Below are 9,514 nucleotides of genomic sequence, written 5' to 3' on the forward strand. Positions count from 1 at the left end.
ATTGTGGAGTTCTTCAGGCGACCTTCTCAGTCCTATCTTGGCATTAAAATCACAGACAATAATCTGTAGAAGGTGTGGTCTTCGTAATAGAACTTCTCCAGTTCCATGTAGAACAAACATCACGTGGGCTCCGGCAGCATATGCACCTTCAATCACATCTTGTTTTTATTTTTCCACAAGAAATTCATTGCTGGGGAACCTCCTTTATATCTGCCTCCTTCAGATGCTAAGAACATTTATTTAGAAAAAATTGTAAAAATTATTTGTTCCTATCAGCTAAATATGTAGCACTACAATGATTAGATCACGTTTGATTTTTTTTTTTTTTTGCTTTTTGGGTCACACCCAGCAATACACAGGGGTTACTCCTGGCTCTGTACTCAGGAATTACCCTGCAGGTGCTCAGGGGACCATATGGGATGCTGGGAATCTAACCCAGGTCAGCTGTGTGTAAGGCAAATGCCCTACCCGCTGTGCTATTTCCCCAGCCCCCATGTTTGATTTTTTTTTAAAGAAGCTGCCAATATATCCCATATTTATAGCAAAGCAGTTGTTCATATAAATGTGGTCTATTCCTGAATTCTACTCTTTTCACATGACAGGTTTGTATATTATTATGGTAATAAGATCACTGTATCACTGTATCACTGTCATCCCATTGTTCATTGATTTGCTTGAGTGGGAGCCAGTAACATCTTCATTTGTACCTGTCACATGATAGTGTAGCCCAATAGTGTCTGCTAGCTCCAGAAACATGAAGAATATGTTGTTGTTACTGTTTTTGGCATATCAAATATGTCACAGGGTAGCTTACCAGACTTTGCCATGTGGGAAAAAAAGAAAAAAAATAAAGAGGTTGCATGGCTGCAATTGCAGCCACGTGCTCTAGGAAACGTTGCATCACTCTCTTCCTGGAGCTTTGTTTTATAGTCTCTGGGTCTTGGCCATTGATGAGATTACATGGCGTCAGGGGGAGTTAGTGGGTGTGACTGTCAAGCTACTGGAAAACTGGGGACCTGGGGGAAGGAGGCCCAGTCCAGATCTGAGCAGGCTTGGTGATCTCAGCCATGGGTCCAGCATACCTGGGTTTCTCTGTCGGTACCTTCGTGGATGAGGCTCGTCTGAGCGTGTGGGGAATGACCTTGAGCATGGCTGTGGCTGGGTTCTTGAGGTTTTTCGGCTGCTGGGGTTCTGCTTGGGGTGGGGAGGGAAACTCAACCCACCCCTCTCTGAGGGGGTCCTGATATGGGGGCAGGAGATTCTGCATTGCTCTCTTCCAGGAGCTTTGTGTTATAGTCTCTGGATCTTCTGGATCTTGGTCGTTGATGAGATTACATGGGGGGAGGGGGATGGGGCATTTGGTGGGTGTGACTGCCAGGCTACTGGAAAACTGGGGACCTGAATGGAAGAGGCCCAGTCCCGATCTGAGCAGGCTTGGAGATCTCAGACACGAGTCCCGCATACCTGGGTTCCTCTGTTGGTAATAAGATATACAATGATGTATAATGTATATCATATATAATATAATTATAATATATTGTATGTACTAATATTATATAATATATTATATACAATAAGATTTATACAATGGTAATGAGATATATGTAATCATTGTCTTGACTATTATATGTTATATATAATTACATATATTATATATAATCATTGTCATGATTATTATTATATAATTAAAATCATGTCAGATAATAATAATTGTCATGATTAATGGAGCTTTATTATAAATTTTGATCTCAGGTAATGTTAACATTTCAGTTTTGTCCTTTTCAATGTTATTTTGCCAGATGTATTTTAATGAATTATGAAATTGTTTTCCTAAAATGCATATAAACTTATAATAATTACCTCAAGAAAAAGAAAGTTTTGACTGCTCCAGGTGTTTTTATTTTCATATACATTTTTTGAATCATTTTTCAAGTTTTCCAAAAATGTTGGTGACATTTTTAATGTGATTGCATTAAGATAAATTTTACATTTGATATCATAACAATATTGTCTGCCAATCCATACACAGGACATATATCCCTATATATTTAGATTTCCTTTAAATTATACAAGCACTGTTTTCTGCTTTCACTGTTGAACATTATAGTTATTTTGTTCAATGTAGTATAATTTAATATTTGCTGCTACTTAATAACACAGTTGTTAAAATATTTGCCCCTAATGTTTATTGGTTGTATATAAAATCTGGTTGATTTTTGAATATGCCAACTAGTAAAAAATTTCTCAACAGTTATGTGAGTTTTGTTGCAGGGTCATACCCAGTGGTGTTTGATGTCTCCTTGGAGAGTCTCCAAGGAACAAGATGCTCGGGAATCATCATAACTAAGCATCTACTGACATTTTGAGATTTTTTTGAGGGAGCATGTGGTACAGGGGATAGAACTTAGAACATCTTATATATGAGGTATGTGCTTTCCATTCGAGCCACATCCCAGGCCCCAGAACCTTACTAAATGTAGTTTTAATTAGGCATTCTGCATAATTGTGTGTGAATAAGGGCATCATTATTTTTCCCTCCCCAAACAAATGTTTTTAAATGTTATAACTTATTTTACTATTTCTTTTACCTTAATGTACTGGTTAAAGCATCCTACATAATGGATAGAAGTGATGAAGAAACTTTTTCTACTCCTTGATATTTTTTTAAATTCCTTGTTCCTGATTTAAGGATAAAGCTTTAACTATTCATCAATTTTTCATATTAGCTATAGATTTTCATGGAAACTTTTAACAGGGTAAGTTTACTTTTTTACTTTTCTAAGTTATTTTTCAAATAAAAAAATAAAAAAGTAGAATTTGTTAGAGTTGTTTCCTATCTATTGATGTGACATTTTCCTTTCTTTAGAATTTTAATGTGGGAAAAATAACATTCAAGTATTATGTAATTTTGCTTGTGTATAACAGATTCCAATATGTCATTGTGGAGTGGGATTTCTTCTTGTATTTATATTTGGATCACAGCTAATGGTGCCTAAAGAGCCATGCAGTACCAGAAATCAAAATCTGGGAATAGCCCAAGGGCCCAAGTACAGATGATTGGATAAAGAAACTGTGGTAAATACACACAATGGAATGTTCCACCACTATGAGAAAAAAAGCAAAGCCATGCTATTTGCCAACCACATGGATGGAACTGAAAGAAATATGCTGAGTAAAATAAGAAAGAAGCAGAGGGATAGATGCAGAATGATCTTCCTTATATGTGGGATGTAAAGACCCATAGTAAGGAAATAACAAACAATCAAAGGCAATGAAACCTTCGAGCTGATCTGCAGAACAAAACTCACCAAAGTAAGAAGGTGCTGGTAGGGGGAGGTGTCCTATGCTTTTATATGTGGGGAGTTAGACAAGGGGACCCTTAGATTGCTTCTTTCTCTTTTTTTTTATGCTTTTTGGGTCACACCCGGCGATGCACAGGGGTCACTCCTGGCTCTGCACTCAGGAACTACCCCTGGAGGTGCTCAGGGGGCCATATGGGATGCTGGGAATCGAACCCGGGTCGGCCGCATGCAAGGCAAACGCCCTACCCGCTGTGCTATTACTCCAGCCCCAAGGGGACCCTTAGATTGTGACCAAGGAAGCAGAAATTCAGGGTAGGTGTGGTGTCGGTACACTATATGCATGGAACCCTAACAACAGTGTTGTGAATCACATTGACAAAATTTTAAAAAAGTATATCTTTTAAATTGTTTCATGTTTTCCTTTTATACAAGAATTATTAGAAGTCAGAAGAATTTCCAGCAACTGTTCATTTCTGATGTTTTATTTCATTCCACAAGTTTAGTGAACATAGATTATATGATTAAAATTTATTGAGCTTTGATTTGTTGGTTTTCATAATACTGAGATTTTCTCTTATATTATCTATTATGCCTTTTAAAAATCTAAGCTGAGTTTTTATTATTTGTATTAATTTGTTCATTTTTACCTGCAAGCCTCCTAAAATTGTCTAATGGGCTCCTGGGCTATTCCTGCTGATTCTCTGATAACACAGCCAGTCATCAATCTTAGGACCTGAAGACTCAGAGCTGCTTGTACAGTATGATGCTAAGAGACCACAAGAGACATGCAATGGTGCCTAGGGGCCATATCTGATGTTTTGCTCACCTTCAGGGATGCACTTGGCTTTGTTCCAAGAACCATATAGTACCAGCTTTTCACTTGGTCCCACAATCATGCAGTGAGGCATCTCTGACCACTGATCTCTCTCCCCAGTTCCACATTTTATTAAATAGCTCAGTTTTCATGATTGAACTTTTTTATTCAGATGAAATTTAAGAATATATTTCATGTGTTTATTTGAGTTCTGAAAATTAAAACATATATTGTAAGTGTTGTCATGTTTTTTTCTAATTATCATGGCATTTTTACCGATGTTTTCTAGTTTTAAATTGACTTTTTCTTCTTACTAGAAATCAGATTCACATGCATTCTAACTAATCCTTGTTGTTTTCAAAATATTGTAGATTTTAATGTTTGGGTTGAATATCTTTGTATTTTGAGCCTGTCAGTTCTCCTATTAAAATTTATTAGGTTGGATTAGAGCAGAGCCTCAGATAAAGTTTAATCCCCACTATCTTTGGAAGAGTATTTTGTATTTGGACCAATATTTCATGGATCCTGTAGTTAGATTGTTAATTCTGGATGGAGTAATTGAACTCTATGGACTTTTGTGAGCAGTGAAGTCTCTGTCACAAAAACTCCCAAGGGTTTTTTCTCTCAGCCCATGAATTCATCAGTAGTCAAACTCAAGGAAAATTCCATAATATCTCTCGGAATTTTATCATCATACAATTTCCTCCTCTTCAATTTTCTGTTTTGAAAACCCTAGAATTGTGAAATAGCCTTAGTCTCTCCACTGTTTCATCTTTGTTATATACTTAGGAAATATGGAGGGCTCCATCTGGGCTGCCGTGTCCATACTATAGTTGCAAACTCTCTGAAGGAAGTAAACTAGAACAATCACAGGTTTCATCTTGCTGGCTTCCTGGTTTTATATGTCTTGTGTACTTTTCATTTGACTTAGGAAGTTTGATCTGAACTTTTTAGTATAGTTACCCTGAAAAATCATTACTTTTTATATAAGTAACTTTAACATTACTGTATCACTGCCATCGATCTGCTTGAGCGGGCCCCTGTAACGTCTCCTTTGTGAGACTTGTTGTTACTGTTTTTGGCATATCGAATACACCTCAGGTAGCTTGCCAGGCTCTGCCATGTAGGCGAGATACTCTCGGTAGCTTGTCGGGGCTCTCTGAGAGGGGCAGAGGAATCGAACCCGGGTCAGCCTCATGCAAGGCAAATGTCCTACCCGCTGTGCTTTTCAGCCAGAATTCATCAGCATTCCTTCTGGTTTATATTGATCCAAATAATTTCTTCCTGCTTTATTTGAGAACACATTCATAATAAAATTTGAAAGTAACGTAAGTTCTGAGTGGTACTGCGCTATGCAATGCCGCTTTAAATATTTTTTAAATGATACCTATGATCAGAACTAAACTGGGAAGAGAAAAAGATAACCAACACATTGAAATTGAATTAGCTTATATAAAATTAATTAATTAGGGATCCTTTATTATCCCATCATTAGGTCTCTCCTTTTGCCGTTTCCAAACAAAAATAATCTGGGTCAGATAGAGAGAGAGAGAGAGAGAGAGAGAGAGAGAGAGAGAGAGAGAGAGAGAGAGAGAGAGAGAGAGAGAGAGAGAGAGATTGAGAGAGAGAGACAGAGAGACAGAGAGAGTACAATAGGTAGAGTGCTTACCTGTATGCTGCAGACCTCTGCTCAATTCTCAGCATCCCATAGGGTCCTTTAAGCATCAATGGGTCTGATCTCTGAGCACAGAGTCAGAAGTAAATTCTTAGCACCTTCAGGTGTGGCCCCAGAAAACAAAAAAATAAATAAATTAAATAATTGACCTGACTTGAAAATGATCTATATCTGTAGGATAACTTTATGCTGTACTACCAGGTTTAACTAAAACATAACAAAGCTGCCAGTTGATCCTTAAAACATAAAAAAATAAAATCTGAAATAAAATTGTCTTCTTACTAGAATTAGTCAGATGGAAGAAATTATCCTTATTTGGAAAAATGCATTTATAGGAAAACTGTAGGTGGAGAGTAAGAAGTTAAGAAATATATTTGCAGGAAGCAAGTAATCAAAATAATTTGGCTCCAAGAATAAATTAAGAACAACCTTATGCTGGTTAAAAACAGGAAAATGAACAGAGTCAATACAGGAGAAACAAGTTGAAGAACATCATAGGAATTTAAAATCTCAAAAGGTAAGGAAAACTAAGATTTTTCAAAATAAAATGAATAATGTCTGTGTCTATGGTGTTCATATATCCACAGTGTAAATGTGTTTTATCTCTCTGGATCTTCAAAATTATATGATTGTGACCAGATATCTTCAGACAGTCTTAAAATTGTCTTAAAAAACAAGCTAAGTTATCTAAAGGACAAGCCTTAATAAACTGTCACTAGCTGATAAAATACAGCAAGGCTTGACTGGTTCCATTCCCAAGAGGTAATTTATATAAATTACAAAAGTAGACAGAATGAAAGTATGAGATAATAACATATCTTTATTTTGTTCAATGCCAGGATAATATTTATATGCTTGTAAGAAGTATGTCCCTTATAGAATAGAAGCAGTTCACCTTTTATATCTTCAAATATCTTTTCTCTTCATGTTGAATACATGATCTAAAATTTCAGCCACTAAATAAATTTAATATCTCATTTTTTGTGGGGGGTCAGGAATTAGGGTTATTGTTTTCTGGGTATCTGGACAAAGTCTCCAATCAAGATGTTAGTTACTGATATGGTCTCAGCTAAAGACAAAAATCAGAGAAGGTTCATAACTAAGATGCCTCAAGAGCTTTTGGAAAGGATTCACTTTCTCATCCTCTGTTGAACTGAAAATTTTAGTTCTTCGCTGTTTGGTGATCAGAAACTACCCAAAGCATCTTGGTGGATTCACCCTAATATAGATCACAGATTGGCAGTTTCTTAGAGCAAAACTCTCATATACAATACACAGTATTTTAGTAATTAATTTGGGAAATTGAATAGTATCTATTTTCTGCTTTGAGTTTTTAGAAGTGTTATTGTGTTCAGTCTATACTCAATGTACAGAATATAGTATACTCATCAGAGAATAAATATGGATATTATTATGATCAGTCTGTACTCAATGTATTACATCAGAGGATGAATATGGGGGCAGGAATTACTGTGAACCCTATTAGAGTCTGACTTCTACATCCAAGGAAAAGAAAACATCCTTATCAGTGTTTCTCATTGTCATCCAAAAAAATTGCTAATTTGTAGAAAGAAAATAATTATATAATTTCCACCTTAAAGGTTGAGAAAAACCATGAGTTTATGACTTTGTCTAATTGTAGCACACAACTATAAATTCAAATTACATGTTTAATTATAACACTAGCCCACTGTGAGTGAAAAATATTTTGTTGATACAGTGTATTTATAAAAGTGTGCTAGAATTTGTTTCAGTTTTTTTTCTTTTAGTATTTTATAATATGCTGGAAATTTTACTATGCAGGAAATAGAATATTATAATTATGTTTGCATGGTGAGAAATATCAATGTACGTAGATGGAAATGTTTCTGGAAAGTGAATTATTTCAACAAAAACAGAAACAGGCACTAAACAACTAAGAACCATTGGTAAAGTTACTCATATTCTTCACTCTCCTTTGCCACAGGAATAAATGTACACATTTAGACACTTTAATGTACATATTTGGATACCATGACATTTTGACTAAGACACCCAAGGAACTGGCTATCTCAGTTAATAAAAAGGCTATTCAAGTTCCAAAGGAGAACAAACATATCCTCCAATGAATCTTGTCTCCTTTATAATTATATTTGTTTATAATAACATTGACTTACTTATAGTATTAATGTTTTCACTTTCTATTTTGCATGCCACTCCCCATATAATTATTGACTTCCAAAAAAGTTTTTATTTACGTGTGGTAATGCTACTGTCATTTTAGTCATTTTCATGTCTATTCTGCAGCATTTTCTCTCCCTTTAATATTTTTATAGGTGTTGGGATTCTTGATTAAAAAATGTTCTTTCAAATATTTTCTCCTTTAATGCTTTGCAGAGTAAGTAAATAATTAATAAATAACATTCATATTGAATACAATAATATTGACTTTTTAACAAAACTTCTTAGTTTGGAACTGTATACAAATGTGCTTAAAGTATTTATAATTTAGTATTTGATAGTTATCAAGTTTGTTCTTTTTTAATTCCTAATTTATCATAATTTCTTAAAGACTTTGAAATGATATCTTGGTGTTTAATTTAAGAAGAAATCTTGTTCTTGGATTGTTACAAGTACCTTGTCATTTGAAAATTTTATGTGTCTCTATGTATTTTGAGTATAAATCTTCTTGATACTGTTTCTTAAAAAATAAAATGTATAAAATGCTGTTGTTTATATTCTTTGATATTCTTCATTTATCATCTGCACAAGTCTATTCCACAGTTGACTTCCTTTGTGCTTATTTCATACAGCTTTTCTTACTTTCAGGTAAAAATGGCCTATGGTTACTCTCTAGAATGAGGCTATTTGTTCATTAGTTTTCAGTTATTTTTGTTTTTTAGTTATGCTTACATGTTTTGGTAGTCATTCTCATCAATAGGAATTGCTAACCATTGCAAAACTTCAAACTACAGATGATATATTCTGTGTATATCAAATTGCCTGTGTGTGTGAGTAGTTAAAAAAATTACAAGTAATTCTGATAAACTTCTTTTCAAGTTCTCATTGAGATTGTACCTTAAATATTCCCATCCACCTGAGACATTCAATTTTCCAGGTCTTGGCTGTGGAACTCTATGTGGAGTGATGAAATTCGTACAGGTCTTGTTATCAGATGACCTAGGTTCAAGGCCTTGCTCTATCATTTAAAGTCCTGTGATCCCAGGCAGTTATTTGGCCTTTTCTGCTTCTCTTTACTGATTTTAAAACAGAGATAAAATATCTCCTTAAAGTGGTTGCCAGGATAAAAATGAATTAGTACAAAAGCTTTATTTAAGATAAAGGGGCTAAATGCTCAATCCAGTGCTCACTATTATTATTTTCTTTTAATTTAAAGTGTGTTAATTTAACAATTAAATTTGCCAACTTCTTGTTACTGTGTACTATCTCTCAGTCTTTGTTATTTTAAAATTCAGTGCTACAGACTCATTTTCTCCTTTTTATGTTATAATTTACTCAAGTTAATTTTTTCTTACTTACAGATCAAATTTTTATTCATATTTGTGTATATATATACATAGTGGGAATGAAGTTTGGTCTGGGAATATGTAGACAAATCCTCACTGTGATAAACACTAAATCACCCAAGATTATATTTAGAACTTAAAAAGCTATTTTCTTGCATTATAAGAATGCCACATTATATATATATACATATATATATAAAGTTAATCCTAAAAAATG

This window comes from Sorex araneus, chromosome 5 (assembly GCF_027595985.1).
Source record: "Sorex araneus isolate mSorAra2 chromosome 5, mSorAra2.pri, whole genome shotgun sequence".
NCBI classification, from domain to species: domain Eukaryota; kingdom Metazoa; phylum Chordata; class Mammalia; order Eulipotyphla; family Soricidae; genus Sorex; species Sorex araneus.